Source organism: Catharus ustulatus, chromosome 5 (assembly GCF_009819885.2).
Source record: "Catharus ustulatus isolate bCatUst1 chromosome 5, bCatUst1.pri.v2, whole genome shotgun sequence".
Taxonomy (NCBI): Eukaryota; Metazoa; Chordata; class Aves; order Passeriformes; family Turdidae; genus Catharus; species Catharus ustulatus.
In genome coordinates, this window is record NC_046225.1 from 40,269,666 (window position 1) to 40,295,934 (window position 26,269).

Genomic DNA, 26,269 nt, shown 5'->3' on the forward strand with positions numbered 1-26,269 from the left:
AATTTGCTTTGTTGTATTTTCATGTTAGAAGGCTATCATTGAGGTAGCCTTCTAACCCAGTAGCCATGAGATACTGTCCTGCATTTCAAATAGATTTATTGTGTGGAAGGAATCTGGATTTTGTGTAGAAAGCCATCCTCTAAGGCTGGAACTACTTTTAGTCTGTGTCTTCAAGAACAAAGGTGCATATATATAAAAAATTCAGAACAGACTGTTGCTATTTCATCAGCTGCCACAATAGTAAAGTATTACGGATATTTCACACAGGAGGAAATGCTGCTGATCTGTGCAAACTTCTGACTACAGTGAATACAGTGAATTCTCTGTTTGTTTTGTTTGGAGCACAAGACCATTTTCTGTGACACAGTAGCTGTGTCTGGGTTCATTGGAGATGGTGACTAATTTTTACCATGCAAGAGGAAAACTACATTGTTTTTACACAATGGGGATGCGGGGGTTCTGGGGGGAATGGGGGTTAGCAGAAATAAATTGCCATGAAATTTGAAGGGCTTGAAGAATATATGTTGCAGCTTCATTTGACAAGGGACATTTGTCAAGCTGTCAGTTGTACTGATTAACCAAAGAACCACACAGTGTCACTTTTTGCTTTTCCTTTTAGCAGAAATTATTATTTAAAGTAATATTTTTAACCAATTTCTGCTGTTAAAGGGTTTGCATTGAAGTAAATGAAAAGAAAAAAGAAAAAAAGAAAGAAATAGACCAGCCAATCCAGGTATTGGTATTATTCAAGGCCTGTTTAAACACATTCCTTGATTTTATTTTTCTTCAGAATTAAGAACTGCTTCAGTTTGCGCTCAAACTGCAGCAACCACACTCAGATTGGCATACTGCACAATTTAAATATAAGATATAGAAACATATAAAAAGATGGGTGTTTTCAAAATGGAAAACAGATAACACAGATGTTATTTACATTATGTAATTATGAATCTTATTGCCTCTTCTTGTTCATGCCCCATTAGCTGTCATGCCACAGAGAATATAGGTAGGCACTGTATTTTCTGAGTTGCCAGTTTGTTATCAGGCTTAATGTCAAGATAAATAGAGACTGAACAGGGAATGCTATATTTCAACTGCTTGATAAATTAATTTTTTTCCCATTAGATTTCAAAACACTTATGCAAAAAATAGCCCTGTATTCCATTACTTGGGTTGTTGTCACTTACCTCAGTGACAAGGATGGGCAATTACAATTCCAATGAGCCAACAGCTACCCAGAAGCTTCTATTAACAGCCAACTAACAAATACACTAATGCCTGCACTAACTAGTAATCCAACAAACCACATTCCATACCCCTTTTAAGAATTTTTAATACCTATTTTTAGAGACATAGCAGTGAAAGACAATAAAGGTCATTGCAGAATGCAAGTGATAATAGTGTTTTAAAATTTGTTGACCACAAAGCCTGCGGATCTTTCTGAACTAAAGTCAGCATTTTTCATTCTGTGTCTGTGCTGATACACAGGAACATTTCCTGCAGGCTGGGATATCTGCAGATACAAATTTTATAATATGTCTGGTAGGTCATCACAATTGTGACAGCCATATTGTGCAGCCACCCTTTGGTAAGCCATGCACCCCTCCAGCAATTACAGCAGTAATGAGAAAAATAAACAGGAAGGAGTCACTTTCATGAAGTCCCCAAAAGTTTTCACTTCTAGTGTCATTAAATGGCTTAAAACCAGGAAGATATGGGTAAAATAGAAGCCCTAGTTCATGAGCATGCAACGAGTGTACAGGCATCTAACTAGTGTTCATGTCAAATGGAGTTAGCTGCCTAAAGTATTCTACAAACATCTGGGAAAATTGTAGTTGTTACCAATGTGAGCTACTTGAACTATGATAGCTCACGAAGAGTCACTCTTGAGAGGCACATCCAGTCTGTGGATTAGAGAAATGAGAATTAGCACAACTCTAAGCAGATCAAATTTTTCCCATCTCAAACTTATTCAAAGTTATAAGAATGTATTCTCATCCAGCACACTACAGAAGAAATCAATCATATAACTACTTAAAAGCTTATAGCTTTAAGGGGTTTCTCAGCCTCAAGGCCCCTTTGTGTCGAGGCAACAGAATGTCTTCTAGTAAATATTTTACTAGCACTCTATGTGCAGTTTTATTTTTTGTCACGAACAAAGCACAACCTTAATTTCTCAAAAGAAATCATAATTCTCTTGTTTACATTTCTGTCACTCAAAGAAAAAAAAGTTTTGCCTTCTTGCTCTATTTAGTGTTAAGGACAAATTATAATAAATACCATTCCCCACTGATTTTTTTTTTCACTTTTTCCTCAGTTCTTTCTTGCTTAAAATGCCTGTCAGTACTTTTAACAGTTCCTTGTATCTCCAACAAGACTGGCCTTAGGCTGTAGCTTGACAGAGACACCCAGGATACCTCTGTCACTTCATAGGTGGCAGCTGTCACCATCCCAATACTCCTTTTGCTAGGAAATGTGTGTAGATAGTTGAACTTACTGTAGCTGTTGTAAAGGCATATCACCAAGAATGTCTCAACATGGTACTGTTACATGATCCAGCTTTTTCACAGCTTAGGAATAACATGAAGAGTTGGTCCTATAGTTATACCAAATTTGGTACTCAGATTGTTGGTACTTTTTACGAAAATATTGAATTTTTACTATGCAGTCGTTAACACAGGATAAAATATAAAAAGGATGCAAAATATTGTGTTTAAAAGGAAATGGAAAATTCTACCCATACTACCTCATTTTCCTCACAGCCACCTTTACATTCCTGGAATGACTTGCTTTGTCATCAAACTTCACCAAAAAAATGGCAAGGATTTTTTGAAGACAATTCAGTCTAGTCACTCCAGCATTAAGAATTGCGAAAATATACATGCCAAATTACAGCAATTTCCCTGAGACAATGATCAGTAATGTCCCACCAATGTTTTAAGCAAGAAACCTCTCTCAAAAAAATCTTAAACTTTTACAGAAAAAATAACCTTCCTAAATCAGTTCTCTAGACCAAAGTAAGAGAGGTAATTTGGGAAAAGACTATTGACTTACAATTTTTCGCACTATTTGTGACACAAGCAAAGCTGGCAGTGCTGGAGGATTGGATGTTGCCCTTATAGCAATGTTATATAAGTAGTCACTATTTGCTTACTCTCTATGAAGTTAATTATGCAGATTTTAAACAGTGTAATTCTTTGGGATATAGTTAAAAATTAAGGACATGACAGCACTAATGATCCTTAGACCCTGTTCAGAGCTGTTTTGTGGAAGAAATTTTAAAATTTCAATACTGTCAGTAAATTTACAGCTGCTTATGCTTCAACTTGGTATTTTATTTTATTTATTTTTTCTATTTCATAAGCTTATATTTGTCAACACAAATCCTAAAGGCAAGTCTTTTATTGACAAAGAAATGGTTTAAGGTCCTTGTGATCCCTTCTACCTCCTCAGGGTCTACCAAACAGCCAAAGGACATTCTTCCTCATGTTACCCTGTAATATAAAATCCTTACTGTTTCAGTTTCACTGGGTTCCAAATTCTGCTCACTTACTCTTATTTTAAATAAAAACTTAAAAAAAATCTTATTTTAATTGAAAACTAAAGCTGAAGCCCAGACCTCTGAGTCCTTCTGCGATGAGATTGGATACAAAAGCTCCTGCCTCCACTCCAGCCCTTTTGTATTCAGGCTCAACTGTTACCAGTGTTTCTTTATTTAGGAACATTGAGATATTATTGAAGAGCCAATAAAATCCGCAATGAAAAATCCATATTTGCCCATCCATGCATTTGGTAAGCACAATGACAGACAACTTGATTTGATACCATGGGACAAGAGTAAAGTCAAAGACTTGCCAGTGGGATGTTTGTACATAACAGATTATACTAATTACCTTGTAGGGACAAATTTAAATTCTAAGTATTAACTCTTGTTAATCCCAGGTGGGAAAGATAAAACATTTCTATAAAGAAAGAAGAAAGAGTAAATAGGTCGCACAGAGAATCACTGGATTCTAACACTTATTCTGTGTTTACAGATCTGTAGTCTCCAGGGCTGTATACCCCCATGTAGCTGAAATAATTGTTCAATGACCTCATTCTATGTGTAATGGCTTTCAATAGACACCTGGTGGATGTCTATTTCAATAGACACTTCTGTGGATGTTGTTCTGATGTGATGCCACAGATACTATGTGTGGCTGCAAAATCATCCCCTCAGTTTTAATGAATGCCTTAGAAAATCACTCCTCTGCCTGCCAGTTTCACAACCTATAACAAGTTATAAACTACATGGAGGCTTAAAATACTTTATTCCAAAAAGAAAAGAACACTATGACTTGAACAACCATGTCTTCTCAATTCCATCACTACTGAGATTTGAAACATAAGCAAGCAGACACCATAGCAAGCAGGATCTCAGGACCAGATCTTTGACCTTCAGCTATATGGAAGACTAAGCCCACAACAGTTTAGAGCATCTCAAGCTTTGGCTCATTGCCATTTTCAGAGTCAGGAGACAAAAACTAATGCCTTATGGCTTCTGTCTTCTTTCTCCAGTTCCTGTGTCTGACAAAGACCTGGATCATCTTAATTTACTATCTTGCTTGTGTTGGCTTTTTTATTTAAGTCTTTAACTGGCTTTGGTCTTGAGACCTTGCAAAGCACCTTAAAATCTGTTGTATGAGCCCTCTTTTCAGGTGTTGGGAAAAAGATTTTTGGTTTGGTAGGATCGTGCAGTGGACTGACCAACAGACTGTGGCTTTCTTTGTACCAACACTGGTAGAATGGAAAGAAGAAAGAGAACAAGGAGGGCAGGAAAAAGGAGTATTACTAAGTTAAGAAATAAGAGAAAGGATGACAAGAACAAATTTTTAGCTATAAGAATGAGGAATTTTACCTGGTGGATTTATGGACTTGCAATATTATGCATCTATATACTCCTCATTTACTCCATCCCTTTCAGATGGCCTTGTTTGACCTGTGGCTTTTACTTCTCATGCAATCTGTATAATTTCTTTAATTAGATACATTGAGGTCAAAGGCTTAGGTTTTTAAAGGATTAGACACTTACATAGATAGTGATAACAACTGTAGTTGCATTAGGTAAGATTAATCACTTTTTCTGAAGAGACATAAGCCTCATATTTTATGGAACAAATGAAGTTCAACTGAAAGAAGGAAAAAACCTTCCCAAAAGGCAAACTACTTCATAATCGTTAAATAAAGGATTCTTTCTCTTTCTTTAAAGTATAATGCTAGATTACATCTCAGATAAAGTACCAGACTCCATGAATCTTCCTTAAGTGTTTGATCCTGTACTCCAAACACAAATGAGGACAACTTTGACTAACACTAACTTGTTTTAGCACTTGATCTCTCAAAACTTTATTACAGTAATTTCACGACCATAAGGCGCACCGGACTATAGGGCGCTCTTTTTTTTTGCAGCGAGGCTCTGACCCAGCTCCCCACACGTGGTTTCTGGCTGAGGCCCTGCCCCCACCTGGCAGCCATGGGCCCCCGGGCCCGCCTCCGCCTGGCTGCCGTGGCACTGCCGGCTCCCCCAACAGCTCACGGCTCACACTTCTGGGGTGGTAAATGTCGCAACTTTGTCCATTATATAAGGCGCACCAGACTATAAGACGCACTTCCGGGTTCGGGGAAAAATTTTAGTCAAAAGGGTGCGCCTTATAGTAATAAAATTACTGTGTTTTTTTATTTTCTTCCTGCACTGCAGATAATTAAGGGTTTAAGATCCATTGCCAGAAGTCTATTACTATTACATTGCCTAAGTGTTACACTGATAGTAATAATTAAAAAGTATAAGAATGATATTAAAGCCCATAGATGGTAAGTCTACTCATAAACACAGGTGTATAATGTGAGTTTTTGAATATATTTACCAAAATAATAGGTATTAATAGCAATTTTAGTGGATTTAAAGTGGGATTAATGTACATGTTAATTCAGTTAGTCATGCTAATTTTTGAAAAAGTGGTTAAAGTCACCTAATTTTTCTCCATCCACTTCCTCCTAAAAACTTGCTTTTGCCAGCATGCCATCAGGCACAGCATTGCCAACTGGTCAAGGGAGGGAAGGGATTGTCCCTCTCTGCTCTGCACTGGTGCAGCCTCACCTTGAATATTTCATGCAATTTTGGCCACTGCAATACAAGAACGATATTAAACTATTAGAAAGTGTCCAAAGGAGGGCAACGAAGATGGTGAAGGACCTTGAAGGCAAACCATATGAGGAGTGGCTGAGTTCACTTGGTCTGTTTAGCCTGGAGAAGAGGAGACTGAGGGGACACCTCAGTGCAGTTACAGCTTCCTCCTGTGGGGATGAGGAAGGGCAGGCACTGATCTCTTCTCTGTGGTGACCAGTGACAAGATCTGAGAGAATGCCCTGAAGTTGTGTCAGGAGAGGTTTAGGCTGGATATTAGAAAAGAGTTTTTCATCCAGAGGGCATTCGGGCACTGGAACAAGCTCCCCATGGAAGTGGTCACAGCATCAAGTCTGACAGTTCAATAAGTGTTTGGACAATACCCTCAGGCATACAGTGTGACTCTTGGAGATGGGGCTGTGCAGGATCAGGAGTATGACTTGATGTTCTTTGTGTGTCCCTTCTAATCCAGCATATTCTGTGATTCTGTGATCATCTCTTAGGTAGTTCCTTACTGCACTGTTAAGATTTTATTGTTACTTAGTGCTTACCCTTGTGGCTTTCTCAACCAATGTATTTGGAATGGATTGCTATTTTAAAGCATAGGAGAAAAAATAAGTTTATGAATCTGTAGTCTTTACCAATCAGGATCGCAGCACAGATTTTTTCTCCCAAATTTCAGGTACGTGTCCATGACTTGCTCAATGGTTTATGTCTAAAAGATTTTATGTGCACAGTCCATCCTTTACATCACTTACTAAGATTTTAAAGTTTAGCATGCTATTAATGACCAAGAATTTGGTGTGCCAAGAAATGTCTCAAGCTCTAAGAGTAACCTTGGGAGGCATCCTGCTCAGGGGGAGAGCCTGGTCTGCAGCCCGCTACCATGCCAGAGAGCTCAGTGGGCCCTGGGCTATCTGCTGTTCATGGAGTAAAATGATTGACTTAGAGTCATATTTGAATGCCAGCAAGGCATCTGAGTCACTGCTGCTGACAGCTCTTGGCTGCTGTGTCACCATCTGTTCCCCAAAGCCCAGAGTAAACTGGGTGAGGCCACCACTGCCCCACTGGTGGTTATGGTTTAGGCTGGACAGGGAAGGGGGTGCTACCTAACAAGGCTGCTCTTGTTACACTCCCAGCAACCCTTCCTTTTGGAGTGCCTGCCCTTGCTGCTCCCTGGCAACTAGGTGCAAGAAAAATCCACAAGATTTCATAGTCAGAGGTGTCTGGGGCGTCTTCGTGATGAACTTGTGGATTCCTCTCCCAAATCGAACTAATGCTTAACCTAAAATCTGAAAAACTCAACTGAAGAAAGAATAAAACCTAGATTATCTTTCTATGCAACTGTACTTCCCTCTGGTTAGCAAGAATGCTCACCATTTTTCTCCTTCTCTTCTGTATCCCAGTAAATAATTATTCTCTGTAAAGTAAAATGGTTTCAGTGAGAAAGGCTAAGGGAGTCTTCTAACTTCATTATTAGAGGAGTAAGAATTGGCATGTAAGATGGAATTGGTAAATTCAGAACCCTTCAGGTAGGTATGAGAGACTACAAATGAATTATCTGCCTACCTTTAGCTAAAATGGAAAGGCGTTTCTTCTGTCTTGGGGTTAGTCTATTAGATGTTCTTTAAAATATCTGTTGGAGTTTTCAGGCAGGAAGCACAAAGGTCTATTTTTACTTATTATATTCCTAGTAAAATGTGTTTTAATAAATTCTCATAATGTTTCAGGTTTACCTAGTCAAAGGCACGCATGGGCACAGAATTTCACTGATTAGGCAATTATATCATTAAAAAATACACAATGATGGGCTTACAGCATCTCCAGGATTAGACAGTAACTGAAAAAGACTTTTAGGTATTTCATATATGGGTTTACATATTTCTAGAGGAATAGAGAATCTCATTATTATCTTTATATTTCTGATACACTTCCCAAAATTGAACAGAATGGCCGGCGAGATGTTAGAGAGAACTACAGAAACTAAATTTTTGCCTTTAGAATTATTTCAGGGTCCTATGAATTTTCTTGCCGAAACCAATCAATGAAACAATATCAAACAATGTCCCCCAAGTCACAAGTTTAAATTTAAATACTCAAATGTATGTCAGAGCATTAACTGTTATAATGAGAATTCCTTTATTTTTTTGTCTACCGTCTTCAAACTTTTCTTTGTATTTGTGTTATTCCATAGACATACCAGGACATAAACCTACTTTTGAAAAAAGTTACCTAAGTTTTTGACAATTGACAAAATTAATAATGCAAAACTTATGATTTAAAAACCGAGTAAGTTGCAGATATAAAACTGTGTTCATAAAAACTAATCACATTTCTAAAATGCAGGATGTAAAAGTATTTTATGCATTTTTGATGACTAGGATGAAAGGTAATATTATTGAAATTGCAAGGTCATATTTTAGATAGTTAAAATTTTATTGTTGAAGTTGAAGTTTTTTTCAATTAAGCATACTTAGTACAACTGCTAGTTACATCATGCATCAAAGCTTCTTATCCAACTTGGTCCTGCCGAAAGATTTCTGTTCCTTCAGGGCATATGCTTCATGCAGTACAAAACAAGATATTTCTCTTCACAGTGGGAAAGAGAGGTTTTAAGAAACTAAAGTTTCTTTACCCAAAAACCCAAAATTTAGAAGGGTTTCTCTCTCTCCCTATGCCTTTTACATCCCATGGGAACTCTACAAATCTTGGATATGTTCTTTTGCCTTTGCACAGTAGTATAATACTCCTGCTGCTTTTCCTTTCCCTGCAGCCTATGATCCTGCATATCCGGACCAGCAACGTGTCTGCGTTTTTTTCTAACTAGTATGACCAAGGTTCTAAAAGGAAGAAGAATGGTATTGAGGAGGGAGGTGGATTGGGTTTTGCTGAACACTGGTTTGCTCCCATGCAAAAGGCTAGGCTTGAGTTTTGAGCAGATTACATAAAATCAATCTCAAACTAAGGCAATAAGACTACCAGTTAGTGAGGTTGAGGAAAGATTGGCAACCATGAATGAAAGAGGGGATTAAATCAGATTCTCAGTAAAAGTGAATTGCTACTTTGTGTTGAATAGTTAAGTAATATAGGAGTGGGAAAGAGGACAAGAAAAAAGTGAGCCCTGAGTTGAAAGATCATCCAGAGTGAGGGTCTCCCTTTCTTTCTACTGATAGAAATATGTTGTTTCTGGTAAGTAGAGAATTCAGGTTCTTACCAGACATGAATACAGACAAAATTGGGAAACAAAAATTGACTTTTCTCACAGGGGAACAATCAAAAGCTTGGTCACAGACAGGTTTCCCGTTTTCCAAAGAACTGACTCCCCCAGAAGACTAAATAAAGAGAGTCTAGAAACTGAAAAGAACTTATCTGATTCCCAGGCAAATACCTCTCATCCATTCCTGCTCCATACCATGCAATATCGTTGGGGTTCCCTGTGAAAGAGAGCTGCCTGTCCTTTACATTTCTACCAGAAAAATCTTTTTATGCGTTGTAGAATATTTTTCTGATTTTGCTTCTGCTTTTCAGAGTGAAAACAACTCAGCAAACAGAGAAGAACGGGTTTCTATTAGCAGCTCCACGTAGACACACACAAACACCCACACACACACACACACAGAGAAAAATATTTTGTGTCAGGATCCTGCTGTCCTTCAATTATGTTGTTATGCAAACCAACCCAAATTTCAGGGGACTCTGATGCCTGAAAGTGTTAGGAATTCTGTTTTGGACTTCATACAAGTCCAAGTACAAGTCTTTCCAAGTTAGTCTATCAAGGGACTTCATTTGCAGTACTTTGAAGAATGATTTGCATCTATCAAGTCTGTACTATTTTCTTCAGCGACATCAATTGTCTTGAAGACCCCCTACCTAACTAGCAATGAGATCTGTATGTTCAGTGTGACAGAAACAGTAAAATAATATGTATCAGTCAACAAGACGTACTCTCCTAAGAGGTAAGCAGTTGTTAGCTAACTAACTTTTTACTGTCCCACTGTGACCAGTTCTGCTCTACTGATTGGCTACAGCTGATCATTCATTTTCTTTATGGAAGGCCACTGAAGAAAACAGAGCTGCCCAGGCATACATAGGAAGTATTTACACAGATACAGAGATTCTAGGGTGACTTTATAATTGAAATTGTGACAAAACTCAGGAGCAACAAAAACAGCAACTCAGCAGTTCACAACTTTTCAAGCAAGATTTGAGACAGAGTCTTCAATAAATGCTCCATATTGTTATATTCTTTTAAAAAAAACCACAGAGCCACTGTATGATTATTTTAAATATAATTTTATAAAAGAAATTGTTTTTAAGTCTCCTGCCAAGCAGCATTCTCCATATGCTCTTTCTGAAGAGCAGTCTACCATGAGTGAGTTAAATGTATTGGGCTACACTGGTGCAACACTCAGTGTTATAATTCACTGTTTAAAAATTGCTACTGTATTTGTACGTTTAGCTGTAATATATTTCTTTGTAAATATATGTATACACACATAAAAAAAAATATTGCAATAAAAAATGAGATAGAATCCTTTTATAAATCATATGCTAGAGAAAAGGAGACTGTGTGACTGACTAAGAAAAAAAATAGAAGCTAACCATACTTCAGTATTTAATAAAAGTTGCAGATTTTATTTCCCTCTTCTACTTTACAAAACCAGCATACTTCTGTCTATAGAAAAAGAAAAAACTGATCTGTGCTTGTTTCCTGAGCTAAGCAAAATCCATTGCAGTCTAAAATCACTGTTCTTCAAAGCAGATCAGGATAATTACAATAAAGTTAAAATTAGGAGTTTTGCTGATAAAAGTCTGGCTTTTTTTTTCTTTTCGCCTTCTGTCTGTCCCTGAACTGGTGTGCACAGTCAAGTTATTAGGGTGGCTCTGTAAGTCCTCTCTAATGAAATCTTGCAGGGATAAACATAGAGGATCCAATTATCTTTAACTGAACATACATGTTTTTACACTCAGAAAAAAAGAACTGTGATTAAAAATCCAGAAACTTTACAGAGTCAAGTGTCAATAAACAAAAAATAATTATGCAGTGCCAAATATATCTTTATGGTTGATCCTATATTTGTTCCCATTCCACATATGCCCTGTGATAGGGTTTTATGTTCACATACTGGTTGTTCTGATCTGTCACAATGATTAGAGGACCTGGACCCCAGTGGGAACACAGGACTATGACACAGTCTATGTCTAACCACATTCACGGGTATTTTTTCCCTACAGGATAACTGTTTAAGTAGTTGCAAAGGGTAGATATTTTTTATCACCCTGCCCCTTTTCTTCCTGATAATTTCTAATTTCTTTTGAGGCCCAGGTCAATTAAAAACTCCTGTATTGGGTTTTCATGCCAGGGTTTTTGCAGCCAGGAGACTTCAGGGGTGGGTTCAGCAAGAAGCCCCTAGAAGCTTCCCCTGTGTCCATTGCAGCCTATGCCAGAGAGCTCCAAGACACAACTTTCATTGGCCAAGGTTGAGCCCATCAGCATCGGTGGCAATGCCTCTCTTTTAAGAAGAGGGAAAAAGAAAATTGCAGTAGAACAGCAGCCAGAAAGAGGAGTGAGAATATATGTGAGAAACAGCTCTGCAGACACCAAGGTCAGTGCAGAAGCAGGGAGAAGACGTGCTCCAAGCACCAGAGCTGAGATTTCCCTGCAGCCTGTGGTGAAGATCATGAGTACAGGGCTGTGCACCTGCAGCACATGGAGGATCCCATGCCAGAGCAAGTGCATGACTAGAGGCTGTGACCCTGTGGAAACCCTGTGGTGCAGCCGGTTCCAGGCCAGTGGGGAAGAGGAAGCAGACAAAATCAGGAGTGAAGTGGTTCCTGAGAGGAAGGGGGGGTGGGAGAAAAGAATTTTAAATTTAATTTATAATTTAAATTTAAATTTTAAATTTATTTATCATTATCCTACTCTGATATGCTTGGTAATAAATTAAAATAATTTCCTCAAGTCAAGTTTTGCTTATGATGATAATCTGTAAGTGATGGCTCCCTGTCTTAGGTCACAAGCCTTTTTTAATGTTTTTTTTTTTCTTACCCGTCCAGTTGATGAGTCATAGAGCATCTTTGGTGGGCACCTGGAGTCCAACCTGGGTCAACCCACTACACCTGCCCTTATTGTTCTGCTTCAAGTGTTGCCTTTACTCTCTTTTTCTGTTCTGCCCATGTATTTTTGTCCAAGTTGTTTTTCTTTTTTATTCACCTATACCCTTAGCTTTCACTCCTCACTGCCCTTCTTTCACCTAGCAAAGAAAGTCTTATAAACACATCTGCAATTTTCCACCTCAGTTTAGTCCCAATCCTGGTGCCAAAATGGTCTTCCAGTAGCAAGCACAGGGAGTATTGTCTACTTCTTTGTCATTTTGTTGCTTATTGTTTGCATATGTTTGTTACAGAGATAATCCTAATTGAATTTAGCATGTCAGAGTACTATGACTGCCCCTTGATGCACTGAGATTCAGACAAAGGCTTGTTTTCATGAGAGTGGCAAAAGACACCATATGTGATTCAAAATAGATAACGGATGTTGTAAAGTGTCATAACAAAATAGTTCTCAGTTTCATTGCTATTTGATATCTAGGCGAACCAAAATTTCCCTATGGTCCTTGGAAGCAAAAGATTTGTCATTTTGGCAAATGAGGATGATCTGTATGGATGATTTTCCACATAATTTCACCTTTATAGACTTTTATAGACACCATCTGAATGTTTCAGACCAAATGTGTCAGATACTGCAGAAAAACAAGCAATGGAAAATATATTATTATAAGGGTATGCTAACAAGCAATCTTGAAAGTAATTGATATATGCTTCTTCATTCACCTTTAGTATCCCATATGTGTGGAGAATTTCCATGCAGAAGACAGGCTGGACCATCTGCCCGGATCTTCTTTAATCCTTCATCACTTTGCTACTTTCGTGTAATTTACACAATTAATTTCATGCCAATAAAAATCGGTAGACTACACTATAAAGTTTGTTGTCTTTATATTGATAGAATGATGGCAATTGGCAGGCCTTAGCATTTTCACTACAATACTCCTTATTTCTATCATAATCCTCTAACACGTTGTTTTCATCCACATGTCCCTGTGTATGCTATTAATCCTGAATACTTCTCTTCACTTTATACAACTCATGAGCATGAAAGAATCTGAAACAGTGAGTCTCTTCACCTACAGTGGAAATGAATTGCCTTCAACATCCAGAAATCCAGGGAAAAAAAGGCTCCATCTGGAAAAAAAAGTACTTTGCTGCTTAGTTAGAAACAACTACTTGTGTTAACACAATAACTGAAATTGTGTTAAAACAGCTCCAAAGGAGAGCTACTGTGTTGATCAGAGGGATGAAGCACCTCTCCTATGACGAAAGGTTGAAAGAATTGGGATTGTTCAGCCTGGAAAAGAGAAGGCTTTGGGATGACCTAATTGTGGCCTTCCAGGACTTGAAGAGATCTTACAGGAAAGATGGGGCAAGATTATCTGCAAGAGCAGGTGGTGACAGAACAAGGAGGAATGGACTCAAATTGAAAGAGAGTAGATTTAGATTAGATATTATTTATCTGTGAAAAGTTATCTATTGTGATTGTGGTGAGGCACTGGACAGGTTGCCCAGAAATGTCGTGGATGCTGCATCCCTGGAGGTGCTCAAGGCCAGGCTGGATCGAACTCTGAGCAACCTGGTCTAGAGGAAGGTGTCCCTGTCCATGATGGGGGGTTGGAATGAGATGCTATCAAGGTCCCTTTTCAATCCAAACCATTAAAAAAAAAAAAAAAAAATATATATATATATATATATAACTAAAGATAATTTTCATCAGACAACAATTGATATTTCACAATATTTGATCTTCAGAATAAAAAAGCCTTCATATCTAATTACACATGCCTTCAAAAATAGGAAAAAAAAGCTAATGAATAAGCATATATTGAAAACTGCTTGCCTGAACGGTATTCTCAAATTCCTACTGCTGGAATAAAAAGCAAATTTAATTACTCTATCAGTCACTTTTTTCACATTTCCATTCTTTTTAGTGGTAATTTTCATTTTCACAGATCCCTGAAAACAACAGGAAAAGAGAAAAACAAAATCAAATTATACTTTTTTGCATTGATAAGTAGCTTTTTCGGTTCTTTTAACTGTTTCAGCATTTGTCCAATAATGACTCCATGAAATGTTACGTAGTAGGGATTGTGATATTAATTGATACATTACAAACAAAGCATTTAAGCGAGGTTTCACTGATTATTTTGGAAAGAGTCCTCAGAATTCAACAGCAAAACTTCTGTTGATTTTGATAGAAACAGAACTGATCCCATGCTCAGTGACTTGCATCAGAAAATTATCAAGATTGTACCACAACACTGCTACCTTGTGGCATGACACAGACCAAAATCATTATTGCTTTTGTGACATGCCTCTCCCTTCACTAACAGGGATGTCATGTGTCACCAACTGCTAAAGCCTCATCTTACACTTGAAGGTATGATTCCCTTTCCACTGTATTTTGTTATATTTATATAACAATTAGTGGAAAGTTATGCCTGTTTTACTCATTTTATGACTACAAAGTATTAAAAGAGGATGCCAAATTATTTTCCCCTTCAAATTCCAATTCATAATGTATTCTTAAAGATGTTAATTACCTTGCAAAATTTTGTAATGCTGATGTTAGGAAAATGGATATAGTTTGCCAGTAATGACCTGAACAAGTTTGGAACTAGTTTGTATATCACAGATAAAAATACCTTTCCTTACTCCACTATATTTATGTCTCATTAGTTTATGGACCTAAAGCCCTCCAGGGACTGTCACTCACAAAACCATCTAATGTTTATGAGCTCTAAATTTTGCATTTGGATCTCTAATTTATCCAACAGATATGGAAAATCATATAGATAGAAAACTCCCTAGTGCCTACAAAGCTCTAGGTTTTAATAGAGAGGGCAGAAATAGTATTAGCATAATGTTTAATATAAGCATAATGCTTAGCACATTAGTGGCAAGCCAAGTGTATAACCTAGGAGGAAAGACAGTCACTATGTTTCAGGTAAGTGAAATAGTATTTCTCCCAGGACTGTTGGCTTGTAATGACACAGAGTTTAGTATGGTTGTGTCCAGTACCTGTTGGAGAAGCTTTTTAATGGAAGATTTTCAACACAGGCAAGATATTTCATGGCAGTTCTAAACTTTGGGGACCAAAGGGGCGCTGTCATTTCTCTATCACACATTACCAAGGTTGTTTTTATTTGCAAGACCTATCCAAACAGACCTACCATAAATGTACAATAGTGGCAGAAGTTGAGTACGCATTACTCCAAAATTCAAACCTATATAGAGGACTGAAAATGTTGTGCAGTTATCACTATTTTACTATCTGAAACTTCTGTTAAACATACATATATTTAACCATTCTGTCAGCTTCCTACAGCATAACACATGGTGCAGTTGATGGATTCTAACACAAGTATCTTTCCTACTGGTGCTGAAGATCATACAGCCTCAAAACCAATACTGAGGTACCTATAAAGTAAAAAATAAAATTGATTTGTTCATCCAAGAAGAGAGCTATGCCCTAACAGAATGTATGTAGGTACACTGTAAAGTTTAGGAAACTGAACTGGAAATGGAATTTTGCCAAGAGAAAAACTTTAGGAATGGATAAGGGAAGGTAAGGAATAGGTATTTAGCAAGATTCTAAAAAAAAGGTTAATCATCAGCAGTAGTGTCTTAACAGTAATAATACATAAAAATCCCCAATGGTCACTACAATTCTGAAATTTTGTTAAAATAAAAATACTGTTTTTACTTAAATCCTCCTGTCCTGGTCAGAGGAATTTAGTGGGATAACAATGCCTCTACTTCATGATTACTTGGGCTTTAGCTCTGTATAAGACGCTTTTTAATATCAAATTTAAAAAATCTAACTAAACAGGACCTCATAGAAACTATTTAACTGAGTGGTTTTTACTAGAAAGGTGATACGTGTTATAAAAGTATTCAGCATTATCTAAGGTATTTTCCCATTAAAGTCTCTCTGCTTAAGATTGTAAGGTTTTATCATGCTCCCTTTACTCAGAAAGATATAAATGAGTAGATATTTCCTGGACGATTAAAGTTCTTTGTTTCTTTCTTTTTTTTTTTTTAACAGAGATTGAAATTTTATAGGGATTATTTTATTTACCTAGAAATAATATGCCTGCAATGTATCACTTTTATTCTCAGTTCAGTCCTGTGAACCAGGAAATAGATACTTACATTATTGTTCTTCCTTCTCTGTGTTAAGATTAATTCAGATTTAGTACAACTGCCCTGATGAATACATTCTGAATTGCATAACATGCATAATACACACTTCTATACCACAATTCTTGGAATTAATACTGAAGGTAGCGGATTAGTTGTTTTATAAAAGTATATTTGTAATAAAATTTGGCAGTAGCAAACTAAAAGCAGATGGGCTATTATAAAGAGCACATAATGATGATTCATTGCAGTAAGTACATGCAGATCCCTTAGATCTTCTTTCAGTTTAGTTCATTCTTTGATTTATACAGTGATTACTTAGCCACATAATTATTTGAAAAAGCAAGCAAAAGTGATGCCAGCCATCTGCTAAATTACTAGTAGATATAAGCAAGATTTGTCTTTCTGAAGAAGATTCTTTCCTGTAATGCCACTTACTGATGTGAAATTAAATATCTGTAGTTTTCACCTGATATGCTCTCTATTGTTAAACCAGCAAGTGATCATAGACTGATAAAATACATTTCAGAAATGCATCAGTGGGGAAGAGAGAAAGAGAGTTTAATGATTAAAACACCAAATTGAGTTTGAAAATCTGGAACTGCTATTCACAAACTCTTTACATGTCCCTAAGCATGCATCTCTCTCTCAGTTGCTCTGACATGAAAATAAGGCTCATACTGCTCCATGTCACAGAAGGACTGTGGAGGAAAAATCTCCAGATAAATAATTGATTGATAATTTAACCTTCAAGCAATTGTATTTTACTATGTTGATGCCACTCTGTCTCCTGATAAAAATAAGTAAATGAGCCCCCTCTAATAAACTGAAATCACATACGTAGAGGGAACAATAGGTAGAATATTAGAAGGGGTTAGTAAGAGTTTATGTGCTCTTTGCATTTTGCATTCAGACTCCTCATTCTTGAGACCTACCTTTAACTTCTGAAGCAATTTCTGAAAGTTTCCTGTTGAGCCATCAGTTCTGCTTCACACACTCTTTCAGCCTGCTCTTCATCCCCAGCTGGTCTGTGGGAATAAAATTAAAAAGGAAGCAAACAGAAAAAACACCTGCAGAAATTCAGACATAAAAATACGTGTCTTCTATTGCTAATCTAGCTCAAAAAACATTTGAATTCAGCCGAAATCTCCTGAAAGGAAGGTTTCATCAAGAAGAAAGTTAGAGAAAGCATAGTAAAATTCTATCTATACCAACAATTCCTTTCCAAGTATTCCAGCTACAACTGGTAATGTGTCCTATTTTGAACAATACTTTTTCTTTCTGGCTGATAAACAAACATATTGTGATCACACACTCTTGAAATCAAAGATTTTGCCACAAAAATTATGCTGATGTCCCTACTTCAGTTAATCTTTGGCCTCATAATATATCCTTTTATTATGATATAATGAGCCCACTTAAGCTGGAAGCCTTGTCAGCCTTGCAAGGTTTATTAATCAAAGATCAGCACATAATATCTCAATCCCTAAATTACTTAGAATTTTATATACCATACCAAATATATTTGATGCATATAAAATTTGATGTAACAGAAATAACAATGGAAAGACTCATCCTGTTGCGCTTGAAAATTTAAAACTCTAAAACACATATATAGGGCTATCATATAAACAGAGGTCATAATGTGACTCCACCATACGGCTGAATTATCAAAATAACACCAATATTAAAATACTTACAGTAATTTCACGATTATAAGCTGCACTGAGTATAAGCCGCACTTCTGGGTTTCAGCAACTTTTTGTTTTTTTGTCCATACATAAGCCGCACCTGATTATAAGCCGCACATTACAATACAGAGTGTGATAAAACGTATCTGTTCTATCATCATCTGTTGAGGGTGGGGGCAGTGATCCTTATCTCAACGGCAGATATTCTGCTAATGGGCCATCCATTGAAACCAGGCAGGGCATTGTTCTTTATCTTTTCACACCCCATCCTTCCTCCAAAGAGTCATTGTCTGCTAATGGCCCATTGAGTCCCACTATGGGACTGATAAAATTACTTCATCCCATTGAATGTTGCTCCAGCCAGGGGGAAGAGCCCAACATTTCTTACCAAGATAAAAACAGAGGCTTTGGGGCACTAAGGGAGCCCCTTTCTCCACTGGATTCCAGAGGAAAACTGGATTTCTCCACATCACCACTGGAACTCCGGAGGGAAACTGCACCTTCTGCAGGAGCACTGCTCCAACTGAATCACATCTGTCACTGCAGGAGGATGCAGCCACCATTTAATCAAACTGCTACCAACACCCTGCCTGACAGGGTGTCAGGTTGTACTCTGACTTTGTCAGGGTTTGGAGTTTGTTTCTTTGTAGTACTGTATTTCTATTTTGATTTCCCTAGAAAAGAACTGTTGTTCCTAATTTCCATATTTTTGCCTGAAAGCCCCTTGATTTCCAAATTATAATAATTTGGAGAGAGAGGATTTACATTTCTCCATTTCAAAGAGAAGTTCCTGCCTTTCTCAGCAGACACCTGTCCTCCAAACTAAAACAGCAACTTTTCGTTTTTTGTCCATGTATAAGCCGCACTTTGGGTTCGGACCAAAATTTTAGTCAAAATGGTGCGGTTTATAATCGTGAAATTACTGTATATGTTTACTTTTGCATGAGTCCATTTAAGGAAGAAAAGGAGAACTTAAGTTAAGGAGGGAGGACAAAAAATTGCGAAGTTGAAGGATGAAACTGAAGTATACTATCTGTGTGGAGGGGAACTAAAGCCAATGGATGAAAACAGCATCAGCTGGTACTGGGCATAGAATATCTAGCTAAAGCTCTTGAGAACTCTGAGTGAATCCTTCATAGGGCCCTCAAGACTCTTTCCTCCAGCTGACAGTCCAGTTTCTGCTCAGAAGACAAAGTATCAACTGGCCCTAAAGCTCTTAAAATCTCTCCTATGTATCTCTGGATCTGTTAACAGTGTGGTCAAGAGGGGAAAAAACGCTGTCCTGCAATGCAAAGGTCACTGGTCACTGACTGCACAAAGACTCGGTCCCACAACTGGTAGGTGAGAAAATATGGTCCTGCAACTTGATTCACACAGGAAAAAGAAATAGAGTTAAATATTATTACTCTATATAAACAGGTAAAATAAAAGGGAATAGGTGCCAAAATCAAAAGGGTGAGATTAATGAAAAAAAGCTTCTTAGTGTTCCACATTAGAAAAAGTGTTGACCGAGTCTGATTAATTTGCACAGTAATCTTCCTGGCTCAGCTTCATAACTCCTCTGCCTCGCGGACTGAATTGTAGGCCACAGGAGACTAGCAAACATCAAGCTTTGCTGCCAGAACTCCAAGCATTCAAGTTACTAAAATTTTGAGTCTGACTCAGTAATTCCACGATTATAAGCTGCACGTCCGGGTGTCGGCAACTGTCTTGGGTTACAGTACAGAGTGTGATAAAAGGTATCTATTCTATCACCATCTGTTGAGGGTGGGGGCAGTGATCCTTATCTCAACGGCAGATACTCTGCTAATGGGCCATCCATTGAAACCAGGCAGGGCATTGTTCTTTATCTTTTCACACCCCATCCTTCCTCCAAAGAGTCATTTTCTGCAAATGGCCCATTGAGTCCCACTGTGTGACTGATAAAATTACTTCATCCCATTGGAAGTTGCTCCAGCCAGGGGGAATAGCCCAACATTTCTTACCAAGATAAAAACAGAGGTTTTGGGACACTAAGGGAGCCCCTTTCTCCACTGGACTCCAGAGGAAAACCGGATTTCTCCACATCATTGCTGGACCTCTGGAGGGAAACTGCACCCTCTATGGGAGCACTGCTCCAACTGAATCACATCTGTCACTACAGGAGGACTGCAACCACCATTTAATCAAACTGCTACCAACACCCTGCCTGACGGGGTGTCAGGTTGTACTCTGACTCTGTCAGGGTTTGGAGTTTGTTTCTTTGTAGTACTGTATTTCCATTTTAATTTCCCTAGTAAAGAACTGTTATTCCTAATTCCCATATCTTTGCCTGAAAGCCCCTTGATTTCAAAATTATGGTAATTTGGAGGGAGGGGGTTTACATTCTCCATTTCAAAGAGAAGCTCCTGCCTTTCTCAGCAGACACCTGTCCTCCAAACTAAAGCAACAACTTTTCATTCTTTGTCCATGTATAAACCGCACCTGATTATAAGCTGCACTTCTGGGTTCGGACCAAAATTTTAGTCAAAATGGTGCGGCTTATAATTGTGAAATTACTGTAATTGGAATTTTTTTTTAAAAAAAACCAGTAAGCTAGACATTCATGTGGAATTCACGTGAGGTTCCCGTTCTGTTATTTATTATTTGAATATCTCATTTCCTGACAGAAATGCACACTAACTTCATATGTTGATTGATACTTTATGTACCTGGCAACTGTAAGGTCACAGGCTACAAGGAACTCAGTACAAGGATACAATTTGTTTTCATCTAGGAATACAAGTAATCTTCAACATAGTTGTAAGTTGTCATGTATAAGAACAGTGTTCCCTTGTTATCATTAAAATGTGCATAAATTAATTCCTCTTCCATGGTGAAGAAAATTTTGGAATAGCAGTTCTGTGGAGACAATCTACATCTTAGAACCTTTTTTGCATCAATTTCCTACACATGAATGATCATACACTTGTGTTTGCAGAACTACTTGCATCAGCAGAGTGTGATTGTGACTTATGTCTGTCCTCATAAGAGAAGTTGCCCACTCTCAGCCACAGTCTAAGCTGAGTGAATGGGTGAAGTTCCTTACAAACCAAAGCCAAATGCTTGATGTTTTCAAGTTCTCCAGGGGAATTCGGAAGAATGAATTTATGTGCTCTAACACTACCGAGACACCTGTAATGCTGCTTACAGATTATATCTACTGTATTGCTTTAATCACCACTGTCTTTGAAAAAGTTTTGAACTGTCACTCTAAAAGGTCTAATTTAAAAAGTTTAAAGTTATAACATGTAAAAATGTATCAACAGACAACCAGTGAAAAACAGATTTACCCATGAATGCATGGCATCATCTTTGTAATTAGAGTGCTACTGCAAATACATTTGATTCAGCAACTTTGTAAGTTATGGCAAAATCATTGTTAATGATTCTAAGTCTGCATCACACACAGTGACTGCATGTTTAAAGTTATATCTTGTAACCTTCTACATTTTTTTGGTGTGGCCTTAGCATTGTATTTTCTGATGAGTATTTCTATGAGGTAACCCATGAGAGTTCACTAATATTTGCAGGAGCTTTCCATTCTACCTTTTATTTTAGAGAAATATCAGAGAACCGTAGAATGGCTTGAGATGGAAGGTGCCTTAAACATCATCCTGTTCCAAATGTCCTATCATGGGCAGGGACACTTCCACTATACCACATTGTTCAAGACCCCACCCTTGAACTATATATAAGATATGCAATGAAGATAAGCATAGAGTATACCAAATTTGGTAATCAAATATTAAACCCACAAATTTTTTAAATGCTAAAAATGTGCAAAGTTGCTTTTTATCAATTTATGTCATGTTTACAGACTTGGAGAATGTAAAACTTCATTCAAATGAAAATGAATATGATTTAATTCATAAAAATGAGTCTCTGAAACTGCAGTGTACACAGAATTAACCTTTTATTCATGCAATGAAACCTACAGAAACTACTTAAAGATTTTGCTTTCAGAGAAATGTCTCTTTGTAGTAATCAGCTTAAAAAAAACCCCTCCTCATTCAGGCTACTTTGACTATTTTTAGCAGTGGAACTTTGTATTTACTAATAAAAAAAAAATCCATCAAAAAGTAACATTAGAGCTGATGACAGCTAAACACAAAATAAAAGCTTCACATTTAAGTGTTTCAGGTGTAATAACACCTTTTTTAAAACTGTCTCTGTATTTGAAAGTGATAAAAATGCTTCCATTTCCTGGTCTCTTGCACTTTGCGCAAGATGATTCATTTTAACTCGCTACTTTGGACAATTCATGTGTACTGAGCACAATCCATCCTTGCAAAGAAATACAAGAGTTTTTATGTCCCTTTCAAACACAGCTTTGTGTTCTTCTGAGTAGCAATTGCAGCACTCTCACTCTTTTGGGCTAATACAGATACGGTTTTTTGTTGTTCATAAGAGCTGAGCATAGAAACCAAAATATGAAAGTTCAGTTATGAGGAGGTATGCTAGATTTTCAAGCAGACAAGTCAGCAGTGGCAAAAGAAACCATCCTATTTAAAAAAAGATCTGTATGTGGTACATAAATGTCCATTAGAATGTTGGATTCTTCCTTTTTAGTCTTTTGTCAGATGCAATTTTCATTGAGGAAATGATCCCCTGAAGAAAAGAGATGGAGATGAACCCAGTGATTCAAGAATGTTCAGAAATGTCTTGTGCGATGTAATTCATACAGATAAGTCCTTCATGAGAAATCCTTAAAAACATCCATATGTTTAGAAAGACATTATAAAAACCTGTTATAAAGTTGACACCTTAGGAATTTTTTTAAAGTTATAGCTTATATTCTTGCAAAGAGTGCTCCAACTCATTTCCAGTTGCTCTTGATCTGTATTGCCACATTCCCAGCTAGACTGTAAGAGTAGGAGAATCTCTTTCCATAGTGGGGAGCGTTGGATCTCTACAGGAAGGGAACATTTGTGCACATGAGTTTGGTGTTTTCCTTTCTCCATCTTCATTGGTAAGAGTAGTCCCAGTTCAGTTACAGTAGTTTCACGAATACAAGCCGCACGGATTATAAGCCGCACTTCCGGTGCCTCGACAATGTTGCTGTCTTTGTCAATAGATAAGCCGCACCCCGAATATTAGCCACACTTTCGTTCGTCGCGAGAATCCGTGCGCAGCTTTCACAAATTGGCCAATTAGTAACAGGATCGCGGCATAGCGGGGTTTACTGGCTCGGGGCGGGGCCAGGAAGGCTCGGCCCGCTCATGGTTGCCGACGGGGCCGGGTGGCCCAGCTCAGCGCCACGGCTCGGCGGGGCTGGCCAGGTGGTGCTGCCGCCGCTGCCGGGCTCGCTGGCCCCCCTCTCCCGTCAGCACCGCCCCGCTACCGCATTCGCTCGCCCGGCCGGTGGGCTGCCGCCGCCGCCGCCGGGCTCACCGGCCACCCCACGCCGCGTTTGCTAGCCCTGCCGGCAGGGCTGCCGCCGCCAGGCTCGCCGCCCGCCCCGCGCCGCGTTCGCTAGCCCCGCCGCCGGGCTCGCCGGCCGCCCCCTCCCATCTGCACCGCCACCGCGTTTCCTCGCCCTGGCCGGCACTGCAGGCCCCCGCACCGCCGGGCTCCCCCACGCTGCTGGCCCCGATTCTGCTGGGCTTCCCCCGCTGCCAAGCAGCCCCACCCGCTGGCCTTCCTGCTTCTGCCATGCTCCCCTGCACTGCTAGCCCCAGTTCTCCCGGGCTCCCCCGCCCTGCTGGCCCGGGCTCTGCCGCCCCCCTGCCCCGCCCTGCTGGCTCAGGCTCTGCCGCCCGCCCCCCGCACTGCTGGCCCTGCCTCTGCCAGGCTTTCCCACCTCTGCTGGGGCCGGCCGGGCTCCAGCTTGGCTTGGGGCTGCCGCGGGCTCTCACTTCCGTGTTGGCAGCTTTTAGAATTTTGTTAATGTATTAGCCGCCCCGGAATATTGGCCGCACTTCCGGGTTTCCACCAAAATTTTGGTCAAATTGGTGCGGCTTGTATTCGTGAAATTACTGTAATCTGTACAACATTCTAGATCAATCCCCTTGTGAACTCAGATGGACCATCTTGCATATTTTGAAGTGTTCAGTAGATGAGGTATAGAAGTGAGAAATACAGCATATATTTGCATGGAACCTATCCATCAGGAGGATTCTAAAACCCACCAAGACCAATAAAAATGAAGAATTCAAGTACACAGCTCGCTTCAGGTCCTCAGAGTTAAATCATTACTTCAGTGAAATCTTAGGGAATTTTGCCAAAAACCTACTCTATTTAAGTAAAAGAAAAACATTAGATTAGCCAATAAAAGATAACCACCTCTCATTCAAACTCAGCAGCTTTGCCCACTGAAATCACAATATATCAAGACTGTTTAACAACTGTTTTAAGGAGAACATGAAATCAGAATTAAGTTACACAGCTGAAGAATGAACGGACATACAGACTTTTTTAGAGCACTATGATTTTAAACTTTTACGCTCATTTAGTTTTTGTTCTTTCAAGAAAGCACTACAATATCTGCAAAATAGGAAGGATTTAAACCACCATTTTTTAAAAACCAAAGGAAACATGGGTAAGACAGACACCTGCCTGGAATGAATTCAATATGACTGACCTTGATTTGGCAGAGAATGGGATCTTGACTGAATAGCCACTTGATGCCCCTACTCCCTGTATTTTTTAATGATTTCTATGAAAAATAAAAAAGTGAAGCAAACTTTAAGCAACTGTTTGCAGTCATAATACTACTTTACATCTGAAAAGCAGCTGTTCTAGTATTTGAATTTCCATCACAAGCTACATTAATTCAAGAAAATGTAATAAAAAAGCCACCTATAACACAAAGGTTTTCCCTGGGAAAACCCGTTCCCATTACTTAAGATATACTACTCTTTAGTGTGTGTATGTGAAGGTCTTTATGTTCACTGAATGTTATTTTTTTTTCCTAATTCTGTGGCCAAAATACCTTTTCAGGGAATGCTAAGCTTGCAAACACATTAACTTGTATTTTGAATACTTGCACAGAAATATGGGACAAACTTTGAATTTCATATAAAGTGATATTCTAATAATTTCCATAGAGAAAGAGTAGGTCACTCAACTGATACTGTAGGCAGCAGTTTCATCACTTATTATGTGTCATGTAGGGAACAATAAAGTAATACATAAATATTTATTATCCCTTGAAATATTTTAAATTATTATTCACCTATGACAAATTATTCACTGGAATGTTCTATTCTATTTAAATAAAATTATAATAGTGTGATTAATTCCATTATACAATGAGTCTCATTATCCAAAACCCCAATTAAACAACCAGTGGTGGTCCTGAAAGATCTTGTTTGAAAAGCACTGCTAATGTTTGTCAGTCAGAAATCCTTATCCAGTAGTGAGGGATGCTTAGGTGTTGAAGTTAATACCAACATTGTCACCCATTCCATGACTGAAGCCAGCCAGTCTAGAAGTTGACATAAAATTTCAGTGAGTGCTCAGAAGCTTTAAATCTGTGACCTCATTGAACTCAGGATCTTAGAAATTATCTGTGTTCATAATAGCAAATTCTGTCTCTATTCACAGAAAATAAAGGAAAAAAATCTCACAAGCTCTGTTGCATGTGTCAACAACTTTCAATGCAGGTTAAACTGTAAGCAAATCAGTTCTCTGATTTCAAGCTTTTAATTCCTTTCAGAATTAGCAAAAGTGGGAGGGGATTTCACAAAAAGAAAGGCAGTGTCTTATCAAGCAGAAAGGACAGGAAGGGGAAAGAGGGAAGGAGGAAGGAGAAAAAGAGAAAGTGGAAAACTGTTACCAAGTAACTGTGACTTTTACATTATATTAACAATGTCTAGTATAGAAATGCTTTAGAGGGAATACATTTATCAATGTATTTTTAAGGCACAATTTTTTTTTTCACACATGTCATTACATGGACTAGGATTACTTGTCTTATGTGGTTTGTAAGAGAAAATGTGGTACCTAATATAAATTGAGACAAAATATTTGATCATAAAGCTGAAAATTGTCTGATATTGTAAGTGAAGAAGAAAGTAATATGCACCTTAACTTCCCACTTCCCCAATTTACACTCATCTTTCTATCAATATAGAGCTTAAAAGGAAAGTATCATTTCAGCATTACTATAAATCAAACAGTATGACAAACTAAAAAA

The 26,269-nt window shown here is 38.2% G+C and overlaps 1 long non-coding RNA gene across 2 annotated transcripts in view; it reads right to left on the minus strand.

The window, feature by feature from the left end:
* The window catches only part of LOC116996949, an 82,011-nt gene that overhangs the window by 27,346 nt on the left and 28,396 nt on the right, over positions 1-26,269 (minus strand). For both annotated transcript variants that reach the window (XR_004418044.1, XR_004418043.1), the window contains one exon: positions 17,356-17,448. This is a non-coding gene — a long non-coding RNA (uncharacterized LOC116996949). The remainder of the gene's footprint in view (positions 1-17,355; positions 17,449-26,269) is intronic.